Genomic DNA, 9,241 nt, shown 5'->3' on the forward strand with positions numbered 1-9,241 from the left:
GATAACCCTATATGTGAGACAGCATAAGAGACACAGATGTATAGAACAGACTTTTGGACTCTGGGAGAAGGCGAGGGTGTGATGATTTGAGCGAATAGCATCGAAACATGTACATCACCACATGTGAAACAGATCGCCAGCCCAGGTTGGATGCATGAGACAGGGCGTCAGGGCTGGTGCGCTGGGACGGCCCTGAGGGATGGGATGGGGAGGGAGGTGGGAGGGAGTTCAGGATGGGGGACACGTGTACACCCGTGGCTGATTGATGTCAATGTATGGCAAAAACCACCACAATACTGTAAAGTAATTCAGTTCAGTTCAGTCGCTCAGTCGTGTCGACTCATTGCGACCCCATGAACCGCAGCACACCAGGCCTCCCTGTCCATCACCAACTCCCAGAGTTCACCCAAACTCATCTCCATTGAGTTGGTGATGCCATCCAACCATCTCATCCTCTGTCGTCCCCTCTCCTCTTGCCCTCAATCTTTCCCAGCATCAGGGTCTTTTCAAATGAGTCAGCTCTTCACATCAGGTGGCCAAAGTAACTAGCCATCAATTAAAATGAATAAATTAATTTAAAATAAAATAGAATAAAAACGAAAGACAGACTGCGGCTCATGCACTCAGAGGGGACATTGACCCTCTCCTGGAGTCTGGAGTGCCCTTGCTGGCTTGCTGGGTCAATCGTTCCGCCAGTCGTAATGATCCGGGGCTTCTGAGGCTGGGTCACAGGAGCCCCCCGGCTCCCCCCGGCCAGGCCTCCTTCGGAACCCAGGCTCCGTGCTGCACTGAGGAGCCCAGGCCCCGGGGGGGAGGTCGCATGTGGGTGGCCGGAGCCTGCTGAGACCCCCGGGAGACAGCCAGGCCTCGGAGCCTCCCTGACCAGGTCCCTGCCGGCCCCTGACTGTGACTGCACGACAGGCAGAGAACCACTCCGCGGAGCCCCCGGCCCCAGAGCCGAGAGAGCGGGCGATGGGCCGCTGTTTGGAGCCACCACAGCCGGAGCTGCCTGGCCGAGCAGCCCTGAGTGACCCGGGCTGTCCTCCCGGCCTGCGGACAAGCCCCTCCTGACGAAGAGCGGTGGGTCGCAAACCCAGAAGTCCCAGCAAAAGCTGACTTTGTTCAAAAAAACATCCTTCCCAAGAATACCAACAAGAAGGCTGGGCAACCTGGACTCTTAGTCACCTCCAGCCTCTATGAGATGCTCTTTGCCCCTACTGGGAAATTTGCCGGCAGGATGCTAGAGGTGGGGGAAATAAGACGTCTGAGCAGGGATGTTGTTGGCGAGGTGAAGCGGGCAAGGTTGACAGGAGAGGGTCTCACTGGGGTGGCTCGGGGCTGGGCCCCAGGGTGTGTCGCTTCCTCCCCAGAGAAATAGGGACACCCTGCTCACCAGATCCCGCCAGCAAATTTCCTGCTGCGACAAACAGCATCTCATGAAGAAGTGAAGAAGTGAAGTCGCTCAGTCGTGTCTGACTCTTTGCGACCCCCTGGACTATAGCCCTCCAGACTCCTCTGTCGGTGGTGTTTTCCAGGCAAGAATGCTGGAGTGGGTTGCCATTCCCTTCTCCAGGGGATCTTCCCGACCCAGGGATTGAACCCGGGTCTCCCACGTTTCAGGCATCTCATAGATCACCTCATGGAGGGAATTAATTGCAGCTGTGCTGACACCGTGTGTCTTGGAATTGACCGAGATTCCAGGTTGCCCAGCCTCCCTGTTGGGGCACGTGCTGCGGTTTTGGGCCTGCCGTCTGCTTCGCCCACTGTCGGTCACTAACTTAGAAAACCCCCCTGTGCTCTCCTGGGTCTCCCCATCTCCAGCCCCCAGTGCCTGATGATCTGAGCTGCCCCTGGAGTAATAATGACAGAAAACAGCCCACACCATCGCCACGCACTGAGGTCAGCCCGACACCTCCCCCACTTCCTCTCCGTGGAGGGACTGGGGCTCAGTTCCCAGAAAGGCCCCTGGCAGGGAGCCGCGCGGGAGGGAGGTGGCCCAGAGCCGAGAGCCGCTGGCAGGCTTGAGGGCACAGCCCGCCAGCTTGCTGTTCCCCTCATCCTGCTCTCTTCATCCTGACGGGAAGCTGGAGGGTACCGATGCCGTCAGCCTGAAACTCAGAGATGCGGCAGCTTCCTCAAGCGCATGCACCTCAGAGCTTCCAGAGCCGGGGCACACGGCCACGCCCGCAGGCTGTGCATCTCTGGGATCAACGTGGAGAGAAAGGATGCTCTGAAGACCCAGGAAGAAGCGAGAGGAGCAAGGAATGAAAATGATAACTTCTCTTCCACCTCAACAGTCGTGGGGGGGTCAGACCTGGAGGCTTCCTTCTAGGTTTCGGACACATCTCTACGCGGAAGGTACAGAAACTGCTCGAAGAGGAAGGAAATGAGAGTCATCCAAGGTGCGGAGACTGAGGTCTCGTGTCACTGGAGAGTCTTGACTTTAGATCTGGGTCAGCCACGTGACGGGCATTTTTCAAATCAGTCTCTGGGGGTCTGTCTCCTTGATAAAGGGAAGAGGAGGTTTGTGGAAGATGAAGGTGCGGACTAGACATACGGTGCCTGTCTTCCTGCGGGTTTGGCCCCAGTAGCCGCCCCCCAACCCTTCCCCCTGCTCCTCTTCCCCCCACTTCTCCTTCCCTGCCGTCCCACAGAGGAGCCGCAGAACGCGAAGCCGGGGCAGCTCTGGGCGGGACGTCACAGCTGAACTCAGAGGCACTGATAAAAGCTCGGGGGCTTCTGAAGCCCAGGAGAGTGTTAGTCACTCAAGCCGTGTCCGACTCTCTGCGACCCCGTGGGCTGTAGCCCGCCAGGCTCCTCTGCCCTTGGGATTCTCCAGGCAGGAACACTGAAGTGGGGTTGCCGTTTCCTCCTCCAGGGGATCTTCCCGACCCAGGGATGGAACCCGGGTCTGCCGCATTGCAGGCAGATTCTTTACCCTCCGGGCCGTCAGGGAAGCCAGGAAGCAGAAGGACAAATTGAAGTGAGGAGGAAAGCAGTGGCTGGAAGCAGTGGTTGCCCGGAAGTCAGCGCAGTGTCACTGCAGCAGGCACGGGAGGAACGTGCTTGGAGAAAGCCCCGCAGAGCAGCGAGCCTGAGGGCAGAAAAGCACCCTTTGCTATAATCACTGGAGTTTACAGTGCTCTTGGAAGATAAGCTTTCAGTATGAATGTCTGAGTGAAAACGTTATTACAAGGGCCTAAGAAGAGAGTGTGGTCTCAGGAAACAGAGACCACAGACGTAGAAAAAGAAAATTTTTTTAATTGGCAGTGATAAACAACAAGGTCCTTCCGTGTAGCGCAGGGAAGTACACTGAATGCTCTGTGATAAAGCACAGTGGAAAAGAAACTAAAGAAGAATATATGTGTGTATAAACGAGTCTCTTTGCTATACAGCAGAAATTAATACATTAGAAATCAACTATACTCCAATTCAAAAATGAATAAATAGAAAATAAAACCAAAAAATGCGCACCCAGACTCAAAGAAAGAGACGGCAGGCACTGCAGAGGGCAACGGGCGCAAGGGCAGCTTGGCTGAACCCCGGGAGTCAGCAGACCCCCCTGCGGCCCCCACCCACCCCTGGCCCACAGCTGATTTCAGCTGCAGCTGTGGGGCCAGAGACCACCCACCCGGATGGTACCCGTCTCAACCCCCAGAGCCTGGTTTCCTGACTGCAGGCTTTCTGCTCAGCCCTCAGGTGCAGCCCAGGAGGGCAGAGGGCGAGGGCCCCTGGAAGGCCAACAGGGGCCAGGAGCCAGCCTTCAGAGACGGGGTCCAGGTTTCCTGCCAGCATCGGCCTCCTGCCTTCTCCTCGTGGGCTGCCAGGATTCGGGCGGCCAACCAGCCTGGTTTCCCAGAACGTAGAAACTGCAGGGCAGTCCCGAGTGGGCCGGGATCTAACGGAAGTAATCGTAGAGTCCTATCCCAAGGCCACGGACATGGTGCCCAGAACCAAGGTCCCCTCCCGAAGTGCCTGAGGCCCTTTGTAACGGTTGCCAAGGCTCCCCTGATCTTACCAGCCAGCTCTCAGATCCCAAACTAGGCAGAATCGCCCAGCCTGGTACTCTCCCTAGCTCACCCTCACCAGTCTCCGAATGCCAGCCTTCCAGCAGGACTTTCCCTTGTCTTGAGGCGCCACGAGTTGACTACCAGCCCACGAGGATCATCAGCTCGCCCTTGAGCTGGCCCGTCCCCAGGTCCCAGCGTCTCTCCTCAGCCTGCTTGGAGGTCGGCCCACGGAGCTCACAGCGCCCTCATCATCTCTGCTCTTCATTCTGAGTAAGCTTGCTCCCTTCTGAGACGCTCTGGGTCTACGGCCACGGCAGTAATGGCCCCCAGGCCAGGGTGCGGGAGCCTTCGCACGCAGACCTGCTTAGCGCAGAGCATGGTCAGGGGACAGGAGGGGCCTGGGACCAGAACGAACAGGGAAGGAGGGGGCGGCCAGCTGCCCCAGGGCCGGAGAGGGGACCACGGGGAAGACGCCGGCGAGGAAAAGGAACAGCCTTGTTCTCAGTCGCGCTGAGAGGGAGGCCGTGGGCCAGAGGACTGAGGGTGGGAGGAGGCGGTCTCTGCAGGTGAGGGCGAGGGGTGAGACCCCCCGGGCTTCCCTCCCCACCGACCTCCCCGCACTGTCTGCAGACAGGAAGCCTCGGCTGCCTCGCGTGCCCAGGGAAAGGGGCTACCTGGTCTAAAAAGCAGAGTCCTGAGGGGTGGCGGAGGGAGACGGGAGCTGGGAGGAAGGAGTGATGGGGTGGGAGGGGGCTGCCGAGGGGACGGGGAGGGGGCGTGGGGTTAGGGTTAGCGTGCGGGGTCGGCTCAACGAGGCTCCAGGGAAGCCGGCGGGTCTGGGGGGAGCAGGGAGGTGAGGCAGCCTCCTCAGGGGCCCCGGAGCATCAGGAATCCTCTCCTCCTGGCCGCTGGCTTCGGAGCTCCTCAAGAAGGAAGTGACCCCATCACCCAGACACACACGCTGGTGCCCCGCGAGGGTCTCAGATGCCGGCCACAGCCTCTGCTTTAAAGACGACTTTGCTAGAACCAATATTCACTTTCTTTCTAATGCCTGGCATCTCTGAAGTGGGGGAGGAGAGGAAGGTTTTCAAGGTTTTGAGTTGACCATGTGAAAACAGACTTCTTTGCAAAAATTTTATATGGGCCCCAACTTTAAAGTTCTAACCCTGAGCACACCATTCTAGAGGCAGCCTTATTCTTCCCAAAGCTTCTAAGCCAAAATAGGAACATGACAAAACTATAAAGACACAATGCTACAATTCTTGCCGGAACACAGCGGCCTGGGCAGAAATACATTGAAATGCTAACAATGGCGGCTCAGGAGGCAGAAACATAAGAAAAGTCATTTTGTTTCTGGGTCTCTGTGCTTTTTCCATGTACTTCGTAACCAGATGCATGGTTGTACAAGGAAACGGTCTCTGAGAACAGGAAAAGGGCTAGTTGAAGTAACTGTTGCAGATATCATTCAGGTAAACTGCTGGAAAAATTACACCTGCTAGATAGCTCCTGATAATCTGCACGCTCTGAGTGCCCCTGTATTCACATTTTTCCCATCGGTTTCCTGAGCAGTCAACATGCTGTTTTCCTTCAAATCAGATCCAGGAAATGGTGAAAGAAGTTGATGAACATGACCCCCAGTTCAGAACAGAGAAACCCATGTGAGATCATCACGACCGAGGAACGAGCTCCAGGGAGCGTTAAAGCTCCCTTCCAGTGGGGCTGGCTTTTCTCAGACATGCTTTCAAACTCTTCAGGGAGGGCATGACTAATTTTATCAGAGTGGATAGAATTAGGTCACAGAGTGGGGAAGACAGAAAGACCCCGTTTCACATCAAGAGGGCAAAGGGGGCTTCCCTGGTGGTCCGGCAGTAAAGAATCTGCCTGCCAATGCAGGGGACGCGGGTTCTGTCCCCGATCCGGGAAGATCCCACGTGACTCAGAGCAACTAAGTCCAAGAGCCACAGCTCCCGAGGCTGGGTGCTGCATGATGAAGACTGAGCTCCCCACGGCGCGAGAAGGCCCGGCAGCAGGACGCTCACGCACAGCTAGAGAGAGCCTGAGCGGCAGTGAAGGCCCAGGATGGCCAATAAATAACATTAAGAAAAAAGATGGCTGACATGTGCACCCCATTCTAAAAAAAAAACGAAGGAGGAAGGCCAAGAAAGGCCTCGGTGCTGGCCCCCGCAGACCCCCATCCGAGGCCAGCGACCCCCGCCTCACAGCTGGGGAGCAGAGGCCACCGCCGGCCAGAAGCGGGGAGGAGGGGTGCGAACGACTGAAGCCTGTGTTACGGAGTCTGCAAAGCGACAGAATGGCCACGGAGGCCAAGCTACTTCATGGCATTTTCGTTTCATTACACACACAGGACCGTGACCTGCAGTTTCCTAAAGCCTCTGTTTACCTGCCAGAAACAAAGCTGCAAGCCACACATCCTTTCGCGTGGGGGACCTCCACGCGAATAATTCTGGTGGTGTCAGATAAACCCACAAGTAAAATTGACAGCCTCCTTCCTTGAGCCCGTGAAGGCCTCACGGTGCCCGCTGGGGCGCAGCAGGGGCTGAGAGTCTGGGGCCACCACTGATTCATCGTGCACCTCGGTGACCCAGATTCAAGCCTCCTTTCTCAGTCTGTCTGACGGGAACTGCCAGGCTGACTTATAAAGCTGCTACAGAAATGAGAAAGGCCCAGGCCGTGACATGCGACAGCAAGCCGGCCGCTTCCCAGCTGGCCCAGTAGCGGCCACTGAGGCGGCCAGCGGCCGCCGCGGCCTCCTCTGCCGTGACTAGCCTTCGGGTCCAGGACTTCTCTGCCGGTGAGAGGGGCTTCCAAGCACGCGGGCTGAGTGTCTGGATGACCTCTGCAGTCCCTGACCGAGCAGACCCCGGGTGGTTCCGAGGCCCCTAACAGCCCCGGCGCGGCTGGGCAGGCAAGACCAGAGGGGGCAGGCAGCCTGCAGCCTGTCATCCCTTCACCCCTAGGATTCCCGGAGCTTGGTGTGAAGAAGGGGAGACAGCGCACCGGGAGAAAGTGCCTGTTATTCCCTCCAGGAGGAGAACGCTGAGGAGGGCCGTGCGGAGGCCTGGCCCCACGCCGGGGGACCCCCGATGGCGGCGGGCGACCCTGCGCCACGTCTGCCCGCCCAGGACCCGCCCTGGTCCCGTGTGCCTGCGCCCCCGTCTCTGCGTTGCTCCTCTGAGTCCCTCCTCCCTTCCGCCCAGACCGCTCCTTCCTAGACACCTTCATCTTTTCTTTGTTCCCTGGTCTCTTTCTCAGGCCTCCGATGCCTCACTCAACTCCCAAAGCTGACTGTAAAAAGCACAAAGGACTGTGCGTCCTAGACATTGTCTGCTCTGTTACGGCCTCCTCTGTAGACCCCGGGACCTCGCCGTCGCCGCGAGCCCGCAGGCTGAGTGCAGCTGATGGAGGAGCACGACAGTGTCTGACTCACCCTGCTCGTGGGGGAAGGTAATTCTGAATTCTCCTTCAACTGAGGTCAATCGTTTCCAGTCCTAAGTATTCTAAAACTTCAGACCCGATTTATGAAATTCTTGCTCAAACGCTCCTTCTAGTAAAATCTCCGGCGTCCAGTCCTGCCTCTGAAGCCCTTTGCGGTCAGCCCTGCGAGTGTGAGTATCCTCCTCGGCACGGGTCACGCAGATGCCTGGGGCTGACTGCTGTGCATTACGTGGCCCCAAAGTTTAGCACGCTCAGTTGCCCCTCTGAGTTCTAGGGTGTTCCCGCCTCGTCCTCTCTCCCGCCTCATTCCTCCCGGGGTCTCACTCAGCAGCGGCCTTCCCACTTGAAACCTTTTGCGTCTCGGAGCTCTGCCCTGGAAAACCAAAGGGCGTTACTCATCAGAAATCACCTAAAATAGGAGTCGGGACCTCTCGATGCACACCTGAGGGTCTCCCCTGGGAGAAAAGCGGTGGGGTGGGCTCTGTGGGATCTATTTTCGCTGCAGAGGCTCTTTTCTGTTAATTTCCTCTTTCTCAGTTTGTCTTCGAGGGTTGATGCTCTTAGATAAGAGACCTCTAGGTAAGGGAGGGCTCAGAAGGTTTGATGTGTTTAATAAGAGACCGAACCAAAGATTAAGGCAAATGCCTAAGTGCTGTCAAATGAACAGGCTGACAGTACTTTTTAATGACACAAATACATGAACCCACAGCAGAGTGAAACCCATCACCACCTATTTGTCACTTTCACTTGAAAGATGGTTGTGTCACGAGAAGGTCTTCCGGTGAATGGCCGCACTGTCCAGCCCCTTGAAGCAGACCCATGAACACATCCACGCGTAGATGCACACCCCCACACCCGCCCGCGGGCCCTGCCCTCCTGCGGAGCCGGCTCCAGGCCGCCCGGTCTTCTGCCCGTCTCCCCGCCACTGCGGCGCTCTTGCCCATCTGCGTGGGAGCTGCTCTGCCCGTCCCCTCACCTAGACCCCACCCCGAGCTCTGGGGCAGTTCCTACCACGGGCCACCCCGTCCAGCACTCTCCCCTCCCCCGGGCCCGCGCCCCATCCGCATTGCTGTCCGCCAGCACCCCATTCCGCACACGGTAGCCCAGCACGGGTGCAAACAGTAAGTTAAGGAGACTGCGTCTGGTTTGGGTTTGCAGTCTGTGTTTCTCCTTCACAGGCAAGGCTCACGTGTGTGATCGCTCTTTCCAAGGTGGCGGTGGCTTATTAGGTTCTTTGCCAGTGTTTCCACAGCCTTTCACAAGAGCTGGTCACCATCAGCGGGTTCCAGCAGGCTTGAAGGGAGTGTGTTCCCTCCGCGCTACCCATGGACAGAGTGGCTTTTTCTAACCCTTTAGTCACACCTGCTCCCAGGACTGCAGTTAGAATGTAACATCAGATTACATAAACAATAGAGGGGGCACCTCTGGGACAGCAGCCCGCACGCCGTGGACTCAACACGAGTCAGCGTCTCTCCTTCTCCCCCCAGAACACGACTAAGAGGTCTAAGTGTCGACCAGGATGATACAGAGCTGCTCAACACTCTTTTACCTTCAACACATTAAACTGCTGAGACTACAGGGATGCCGCGTTTTCTAGATTCCAAGATGAAATAAAAACTTACCGACAGAGGAGTAGCTTCTTATTCCACAAAGGAAGGGTCCCAGAGCTGTCCCTGGCGAAGCTCAGGTCTCTTGAATCCTCAGACTTCTCTGCGCCAGCGTAAAGCCCCCGGCCCTTGTGCTGACGGAAGCGGCTCGGAGGCGGACTTTCTAGT

The 9,241-nt window shown here is 57.2% G+C and overlaps 1 protein-coding gene across 2 annotated transcripts in view; it reads right to left on the reverse strand.

Moving 5' to 3' along the window:
- Positions 1-9,241, reverse strand: part of CCR6 (C-C motif chemokine receptor 6) — a 28,934-nt gene extending 19,693 nt beyond the window's left edge. For both annotated transcript variants that reach the window (XM_070461718.1, XM_020885956.2), the window contains exon 1: positions 9,089-9,241. The gene's annotated coding sequence lies outside the window, so the exon portion shown is untranslated. The remainder of the gene's footprint in view (positions 1-9,088) is intronic.

This window comes from Odocoileus virginianus, chromosome 34 (assembly GCF_023699985.2).
Source record: "Odocoileus virginianus isolate 20LAN1187 ecotype Illinois chromosome 34, Ovbor_1.2, whole genome shotgun sequence".
In the NCBI taxonomy this organism is placed as follows: Eukaryota; Metazoa; Chordata; class Mammalia; order Artiodactyla; family Cervidae; genus Odocoileus; species Odocoileus virginianus.